Below are 9,278 nucleotides of genomic sequence, written 5' to 3' on the forward strand. Positions count from 1 at the left end.
CTCCCTCACTGAATTTGAATAGAATAATAATATTTTACCATAGCCAAGTATAACACTACACAATGGACATCACACAGTACAAAATGTTTAGGCATTTGTACATATTTTCATTAGATGTGTGAAATTCACATGTTTTTATGGGTTTTGTAATCACTAATTTGTATTTTTGTAATTTGATTAAGTGGTTAATATATCTGGTAAGGCACTTTGACCTGGGCTATTCACTGCTGTGCCGTGCTCCTCCTAGTACAGTGACCATGTGCTATAAATATACTCACTGCAATGCTCTTCGTTGTTCATTAACCTCTCCATTTTTATAGTCAGTGTGTTGATTTTTATAGCCTATCTGCTTCCTGTAGTTCCAGTGCAGACTTTGTGGGCTAAAACAAATGAGCCCAAATGCACATCTAATAAAGGGAGCAAATGCATTTACCAAACAAGCAGAGGCTATGACCTGGGGCAAAAGAGGCAAATTGGTGGTTAGTTCATATTGTTTGCATGATTAGGTGGTACTAGTCTTAGAAGTCCAGATAATATTCTTCAGGTTATTTCTTAACAGAAAATAAGACAAAAAATGTGAATGTTCTGATGTCTTTATTAGTTGAGGGGGAAGGAAGGTTTAGCTCCAATTACACCATTTAAACCAGCCCTGCATATTTACTTGATCCTCTTTCCCCTCTGTTCCTGTGTCCTGTTAGTCCTGTGTCCTGTCAGTATGTCCAATAATTATAGGTCACTGTTGCCTTCACCTTCTATATCTTTTCCAGCTTCTCTTTCAGCTCTTGTTATTGTCGAGCTTCTCGTGTTCCTTGTGCCTGATGTTGCCATCACGGTTTTACCACATCCATCACTACAGCCTTATACTGCTGTTTGTCCATCACTACGGTGTTCAGTTGTTTCTCCATTACCATTTTATCAGTCTGTATGTGGATGTCCCACAGGATCTTAGCTCGGTCATTCTCCACCACCTTCGGAGGAGCGTCCCTCTTTGACATTGGAACGTCCAGCCCATATTTGGCACAGATGTTTCTGTATACTAAACTTGGTTATGATGTTCCATATATACTGCTAGCATCTTGTTTCCTGCTGTTCTGTGCTGGACTGTCTCGGGTATCTTTGCACTGCATCTGTGGTCCCACCTGGTGTGGTAGATCCAGCCTCTACTGATCTCATATTGAGAGCTTGTTACTGTGCTGCCATTATTAGTGCCTCTGTGCTGTCTTTCAGTCCAGCCCTTTTGCAGCCATTGGTAGGATTTCTCCACATCACATTCTCCAACTGTTTGCTTAGTGCATAACGTGCAGGGCTTTATCCTCCTATGACATTCCATTTCCTCCTCGTTCCCATCTACTTCAGGTTATTGTTGATTTATGTATGCATGTCAGTGTGTATGTCAATGTTTTTTGTCTTATTATTATATTTGCCTTCAGAGTTATCAGACAATCTAACAACCTTATTGATTTTTTATGCTTCGGTAATGTTCTGCAAATATGCATTCCTGCCAACAAAGTCTTAAGTATCCTCTGAAAAAAGGTGGTAATGGCAGCTGACTGGCTGTAGTGGTCTCTTCTGTGTACATCATCATGGCGGGGCTGTGACTGGCTGTAGTTGTCTCTTCTGTGTACATCGTCATGGCGGGGCTGTGACAGGCTGTAGTTTTCTCTTCTGTGTACATCATCATGGCGGGGCTGTGACAAGCTGTAGTTTTCTCTTCTGTGTACATCGTCATGGCGGGGCTGTGACAGGCTGTAGTTTTCTCTTAATAATAATAATAATAACATTTTATTTAATAAGCGCCTTTCAATACACCCAAGGACACTGCACAATAATAGCGAACAATAGAAGGAAAATATAAGAACATTAAAATACAATTTTAACGTTAAAATACAATACAAAAATACAAATAAAACAATATAGGCTCAGCCATAAGCCAACTGAAAAAGATGGGTTTTTAGATGTGCCTTGAATATAGTGAGAGATGGGCAAGCACGTAACTCAAGCGGCAGACTGTTCCATAACTTCGACCCAGCCACAGTAAAGGCCCTATCACCAATAGTGCGCAACTTGCTGCTAGGAACTTTGAGCAAGTGCAGCTCTGACGAGCGCAAGGTGCGTATTGGAGTGTATGTTTGGAGGAGACTACTGAGGTAGGATGGTGCACAGCCATTCAGAGATTTAAACACCAGCACAATGACCTTATACTGAATACGATACTGGACAGGGAGCCAGTAAAGACGTTCCAGAATGGGCGTAATATGCTCCCAGGATCTGGTATGAGTTAAAACCCTTGCAGCTGAGTTTTGCACATACTGAAGCCTGTTCAACAGCCGAGCCGGGAGTCCATGCAATACAGCATTACAGTAGTCAATCCTAGATGTCACAAATGCATGAACAATAGCCTCAGCAGCAGTATGGGAGAGAAATGGTCGGATCCTAGCAATGTTCCTTAAATGAAAAAAGGCTGTCTTGCAGATGTTCTTAATGTGTTGTTCAAATGAGAGTGTACATCGTCATGGCGGGGCTGTGACTGGCTGTAATCATCTCTTCTGTGTACATCGTCATGGTGGGGCTGTGACTGGCTGTAGTCGTCTCTTCTGTGTACATCGTCATGGCGGGGCTGTGACTGGCTGTAGTTGTTTCTTCTGTGTACATTGTCATGGCGGGGCTGTGACTGGCTGTAGTTGTTTCTTCTGTGTACATCGTCATCCTTCACTGATCTTTTTCATAAATGCCTTGTTTTGATTTTGATCAAATTATTTAGATTTGATCAAATGAGAAACATGCTTGCAATATATAGTCTTTCCTGTTTTTCCCAAGGCCTGTCACTTCAAATGGACATTTAATCCTCATCATCATTCATTTCTTCCGAAGAAATGAATATGGAACTCAATTGTGTGTCAACTTGCCTACAGCAGCTGTTGGTGTTTGGCAGTGGGCCACTTTTGACATGGCATACCTTGATCTACAGACCTGGATCTAAGTGAATCGTAGCTGCATGCAGATGTCGGACGTCTGGTCCACATGCCTGGCATGTGTCCGGTAGTGAAACAGAGGTGTCTGGTGAACGCTGGTGTTGGCTGCTGGCTATCTGGGGAATCTCAGATGTCACGGTATGCAGATGAGACAATGGAAGCTTGTAGTTGACGATGTGGGCTGGGGAGTGAACTCTTGTCACCTAGGAAATGGAGCTGTCAAAATACAGTTTTACATTGTAAATCATTACAATTCTGTACTTATTCATTGCTTGTTTCAGTCCTTTTAAAGTGATGGCAAAATGTAAACTAATTTTTAACTATAAAGAAGAGTGCTTTTCATGTACAGTATAGACTTGCAGCAGCATAGCATCAGATACTTATGGTGTACTTATTATACACCTTATGGTAGCGTCTGTTAGTGAGACTGTTAGTTCCTTAGGCCCTTTGATGAAAAAAAAGTGCCATATTTGTCAATTGTGATTTTTCACCACAATCAAAATTTGTCCTCCGCATTTACCCATCTGTGCAATTAGAACACACACACAAACACACACACTGGTGATTACTATGGGGCTGTGGTGCACACATGCCCAGAGTGGTGGGCAGCCCTAGCCCGGCACCTGGGGAGCAGTTGGGGTTAGGTGCCTTATTCAAGGACACCTCAGTCATGGCCTCAGGCCTGGGAATCGAACCCACGACCCTCCGGTCACAAAACCAGTTCCCTACCACAGGACCATGACTGCCCATGAAATAACCCTCAGATAAATAAATAAAAATTAATTTTTTTTTTAAATAAAAAAAATTGTCGGACTCCCACTTAGACCTTTGACAGTTAACACTGAAGAAAGGTCGGTCTATTATTAATGATCCTTCACATGCTCTTCATTATGAGTTTGAACTTTTGCCTCATGGCCATAGGTATCGTTGTCCTAGATGTCAGACTGTTCGGCGGAGAGTGACCTTTGTTCCTGAAGCCATTAGACTACTAAATGAACACTGATATTTATCTTTGGATATTAGACTCCTTGCTTGAGATTGGTACTCATGTTTGTTTGTTAGTCTGTCTTGTGATGTTGTGCCCAATATTAATTGCTCCCTTGGGGATAAATAAAGTTGATTCAATTCATTTCAATTAAATTCAAAACCTCTTTGATCTGGCGTTGCCGGCTCTAAACCAGCTTTGAGAGATTCTCCTTGGTTTGATACTGAGGGCTTATGGGAAATGTCTGTGAGAGCTTTATTGAGTCATGGGACCTGTGTTTCCACTGGCTTCTGTGCACATCTGTAACCAGGTACCACTCACAGTAGAGAAGTCCAGACAACTGATTTCATTTTTTCTTTTCTCATTTTGATTTGGAAGTTATTAGGAATACAGAATAAAACTAGATAGGCAAAGTTTGTGAACAAACTTTATGTTGGCTTGCAAAGCAGCTGAAACGTTGTTTTGAATGTTGTTGACCTCCTAATGTTAAAGGTTGTTTTAATGTTGATATCCTGCTAAATGATGTTGAAGGCTGTTTAAATGTTGACAACCTGCTAAATGATGTTAAAGGTTGTTTCAATGTTATCACTGTTAAATGATATTCAGTGTAGTGCTAGGGATCAGCTTTTGGGTAATTTCACCAAGTCTGATCACCAAGTCTTGAAAATTAAGAGATTGATGAAATCAGTGTATTCCTATAGGAGGATGGAGGGATGAATGAAATGATAGAAGGGGAGGACAAATGACATCAATATGATATTCAGTGCAGTTCTAGGCATCAGCTCCTGAGTCATTTTATCAAGTGTGATCACTATATCTTGAAAATTAAGGGATTGATTAAATCATTGCATTTCTATGAGATGGAGGGATAAATGAAATGATAGAAGGGGAGGATCGACAAATGCCATCAATATGATATTCAGGGCAGTGCAAGGCATCAGCTCCTGATTCATTTCACCAAGTTCAATCACGATATCTTGAAAATTAAGGGAGTTATGAAATCAATGGGTCAATATGGGAGGATGGAGGGATGAATGAAATGATAGAATGGGAGGATAGACAAATGGCATCAATATGATATTCAGGGCAGTGCAAGGCATCAGCTCCTGATTCATTTCACCAAGTTCAATCACGATATCTTGAAAATTAAGGGAGTTATGAAATCAATGGGTCAATATGGGAGGATGGAGGGATGAATGAAATGATAGAAGGGGAGCATAGATAAATGACATCAATATGATATTCAGTGCAGTGTTAGGGATCAGCTTCTGAGTCATTTTACAAAGTTTGATCACTATATCTTGAAAATTAAGGGATTGATTAAATCAATGCATTCTTATGGGAGGATGGAAGGATGAATGGAATGATAGAAGGGGAGGATAGACAAATGGCATCAATATGATAATCAGTGTAGCACTAGGCATCAGCTACTAAATTGACTGGTGTGGTTGATGCTTATGTATTTGGCTAAAGGGGTAGTTGCAGTTGAGGGGTAGTTTAGCTGTTGGGGTAATTATTGCTGAGGGGTAATTGGCTGTGGGGTAGTTGATATTGAGGGGTTATTGACCTGTTGGGGTTATTGTTGTTGATGGGTATTAAGATTACTGTGTAGCTCCTGTTAAAAGCTTGTTTAGATGTGGAATGTTTTGTTGAGGGGGTATTTACCTGTGGTGGGGCAATAACTGTTGAGGGGTAATTGGGTGTGGGGTAGTTGACATTGAGGGGTTATTGACCTGTTGGGGTTATTGTTGTTGATAGCTTTAAAGATTTCTGTGTAGTTCCTGTTAAAAGCTTGTTTAGATGTTGTATTTGTTGTTGAGGGGCAATTACCTGTGGTGGGGCAATTACTGTTGAGGGGCTATTGCCATTGGGGTAGTTAATGCAGATGTATTTGATATTGTTGAAGGCTATTCGTTTAATGGTGTTGTTGCGGTTAATAGGTAATATAGCTGTTTGGGGAATTTCCGCTGAGGGGTAATTGGCTGTGGGGTAGTTAATATTGAGGGGTTATTGACCTGTTGGGGTTATTGTTGTTGATGGGTATTAAGATTACTGTGTAGTTCCTGTTAAAAGCTTGTTTAGATGTGGAATGTTTTGTTGAGGGGGTATTTACCTGTGGTGGGGCAATAACTGTTGAGGGGTAATTGGCTGTGGGGTAGTTGACATTGAGGGGTTATTGACCTGTTGGGGTTATTGCTGTTGATAGCTTTAAAGATTTCTGTGTAGTTCCTGTTAAAAGCTTTTTTAGATGTTGTATTTGTTGTTGAGGGGCAATTACCTGTGGTGGGGCAATTACTGTTGAGGGGCTATTGCCATTGGGGTAGTTAATGCAGATGTATTTGATATTGTTGAAGGCTATTAGTTTAATGGTGTTGTTGCGGTTAAGAGGTAGTTTAGCAGATTGGGGCAATTACTGCTGAGGGGTAATTGGCTGTGGGGTAGTTGATATTGAGGGGTTATTGACCTGTTGGGGTTATTGTTGTTGATGGGTATTAAGATTACTGTGTAGTTCCTGTTAAAAGCTTGTTTAGATGTGGAATGTTTTGTTGAGGGGGTATTTACCTGTGGTGGGGCAATTACTGTTGAGGGGCAATTGGTTGTGGGGTAGTAAAATTGCCATTGGGGTAGTTATTGCAGATGTATTGGATATTGTTGAAGGCTGTTAGTTTAATGGGTTTGTTAATGTTAAGAGGTGATTTAGCTGTTTGGGTCAATTACTGCTGAGGGGTAATTGGCTGTGGGGTAGTTGACATTGAGGGGTTATTGACCTGTTGCGGTTATTGTTGTTGATGGGTATTAAGATTACTGTGTACTTCCTGTTAAAAGCTTGTTTAGATGTGGAATGTTTTGTTGAGGGGGTATTTACCTGTGGTGGGGCAATTACTGTTGAGGGGCTATTGCCATTGGGGTAGTTAATGCAGATGTATTTGTTATTGTTGAAGGCTATTAGTTTAATGGTGTTGTTGCGGTTAATAGGTAATATAGCTGTTTGGGGCAATTACTGCTGAGGGGTAATTGGCTGTGGGGTAGTTGACATTGAGGGGTTATTGACCGGTTGGGGTTATTGTTGTTGATAGCTTTAACGATTTCTGTGTAGTTCCTGTTAAAAGCTTGTTTAGATGTGGAATGTTTTGTTGAGGGGGTATTTACCTGTGGTGGGGCAATTACTGTTGAGCGGTAATTGGCTGTGGGGTAGTTGACATTGAGGGGTTATTGACCTGTTGGGGTTATTGTTGTTGATAGCTTTAAAGATTTCTGTGTAGTTCCTGTTAAAAGCTTGTTTAGATGTTGTATTTGTTGTTGAGGGGCAATTACCTGTGGTGGGGCAATTACTGTTGAGGGGCTATTGCCATTGGGGTAGTTAATGCAGATGTATTTGATATTGTTGAAGGCTATTCGTTTAATGGGGTTGTTAAAGTTAAGAGGTAACTTAGCTGTTTGGGGCAATTACTGCTGAGGGGCAATTGGCTGTGGGGTAGTTGTTATTGAGGGGTTATTGACCTGTTGGGGTTATTGTTGTTGATAGCTTTAACGATTTCTGTGTAGTTCCTGTTAAAAGCTTGTTTAGATGTTTTATTTGTTGTTGAGGGGCAATTACCTGTAGTGGGGCAATTACTGTTGAGGGGCTATTGCCATTGGGGTAGTTAATGCTGATGTATTTAATATTGTTGAAGGCTATTAGTTTAATGGGGTTGTTGCAGTTAAGAGGTAGTTTAGCAGATTGGGGCAATTACTGCTGAGGGGTAATTGGCTGTGGGGTAGTTGATATTGAGGGGTTATTGACCTGTTGGGGTTATTGTTGTTGATGGGTATTAAGATTACTGTGTAGTTCCTGTTAAAAGCTTGTTTAGATGTGGAATGTTTTGTTGAGGGGGTATTTACCTGTGGTGGGGCAATTACTGTTGAAGGGCAATTGGCTGTGGGGTAGTTGGCATTGAGGGGTTATTGACCTGTTGGGGTTATTGTTGTTGATAGCTTTAAAGATTTATGTGTAGTTCCTGTTAAAAGCTTGTTTAGATGTTGTATTTGTTGTTGAGGGGCAATTACCTGTGGTGGGGCAATTACTGTTGAGGGGCTATTGCCATTGGGGTAGTTAATGCTGATGTATTTGATATTGTTGAAGGCTATTCGTTTAATGGGGTTGTTAAAGTTAAGAGGTAACTTAGCTGTTTGGGGCAATTACTGCTGAGGGGTAATTGGCTGTGGGGTAGTTGATATTGAGGGGTTATTGACCTGTTGGGGTTATTGTTGTTGATGTGTATTAAGATTATTGTGTAGTTCCAGGTAAAAGCTTGTTTTTTTTTTTTTTGTTTTTTTTTGAGGGGGTATTTATTTGTGGTGGGGCAATTACTGTTATGGGGCAATTACTGTTGAGGGGTAATTGGTTGTGGGTTAGTTAAAATTGAGTGGTTGTTCAGTTATACAGTTAATACTGCTGCATGGACTGAGGGAGAGAAGAGGTTCCGTGCGTGTGTTGTGTGAGCCTGTGGGGATTTCCCTTATGGAATGTTCAGTTCTGAACATTCCGCCATTCATTCTCTATGGGAAAAAGTCAACTTTGGAGCGCTGTCCTGAGGACACCGTATGTCCGATATGTCCCAAAAGCACAAGCACACTTCTTCCATATGGGATCTGTGATCCTGCCAATTTTCAAGGCTCTAGCTCAAAAACTGCGACCTGTGAAAGTTACCGAAAACTCGAATAGAATAATAATAATAAGAAGAATAGAGAGAACAGTATGTTGGCTGCTTCGCAAGCCAACATAATAAAATAGTGAAACCAGCCATGTCTGAGTTCAAAACACCCTGGAGCAGTGTTTTGTTTACAGCCTAGCTATAAAAACTTAATACTCTGATGAGGAAGTAGGAATGGATTCCCTCAGCTCTGAATGCACATTTAAGGATTCATTGTAAGAGACCAGGTTTGTGTGCAATGGTTTGTATATGCATGCACATGGAAAAACCTTGTTTGGTAACACCATGTAGCTTTTTCCTACTGATGCAAGGAAACTGATGTCTCAATATTTTGAGTGTAGTTTATGCAACATGGGCTAACATAGATCTAATGATCAGGAGTGAATTCTTATGCTTATAATATATTTTTATGAAAGTTCATTTCATTTAAAATGAATAAAAATATTGTATTTCAATTAGACACATTTTTACAGCATTAACCTTCCTCGGCTCCTTCTCCTGTCACACACACAAATACAAAAATGAACCCCAGATAAGCATTGAGCTCGGAGCTTAAAACAGTGCCGGTAAGTATTGGAGAGTGTTGGCAAAGACCTAACGTGTGAGGAGAAAATCCCCATGTTTGAC

Source organism: Brachyhypopomus gauderio, chromosome 5 (assembly GCF_052324685.1).
Source record: "Brachyhypopomus gauderio isolate BG-103 chromosome 5, BGAUD_0.2, whole genome shotgun sequence".
Lineage (NCBI taxonomy): Eukaryota > Metazoa > Chordata > Actinopteri > Gymnotiformes > Hypopomidae > Brachyhypopomus > Brachyhypopomus gauderio.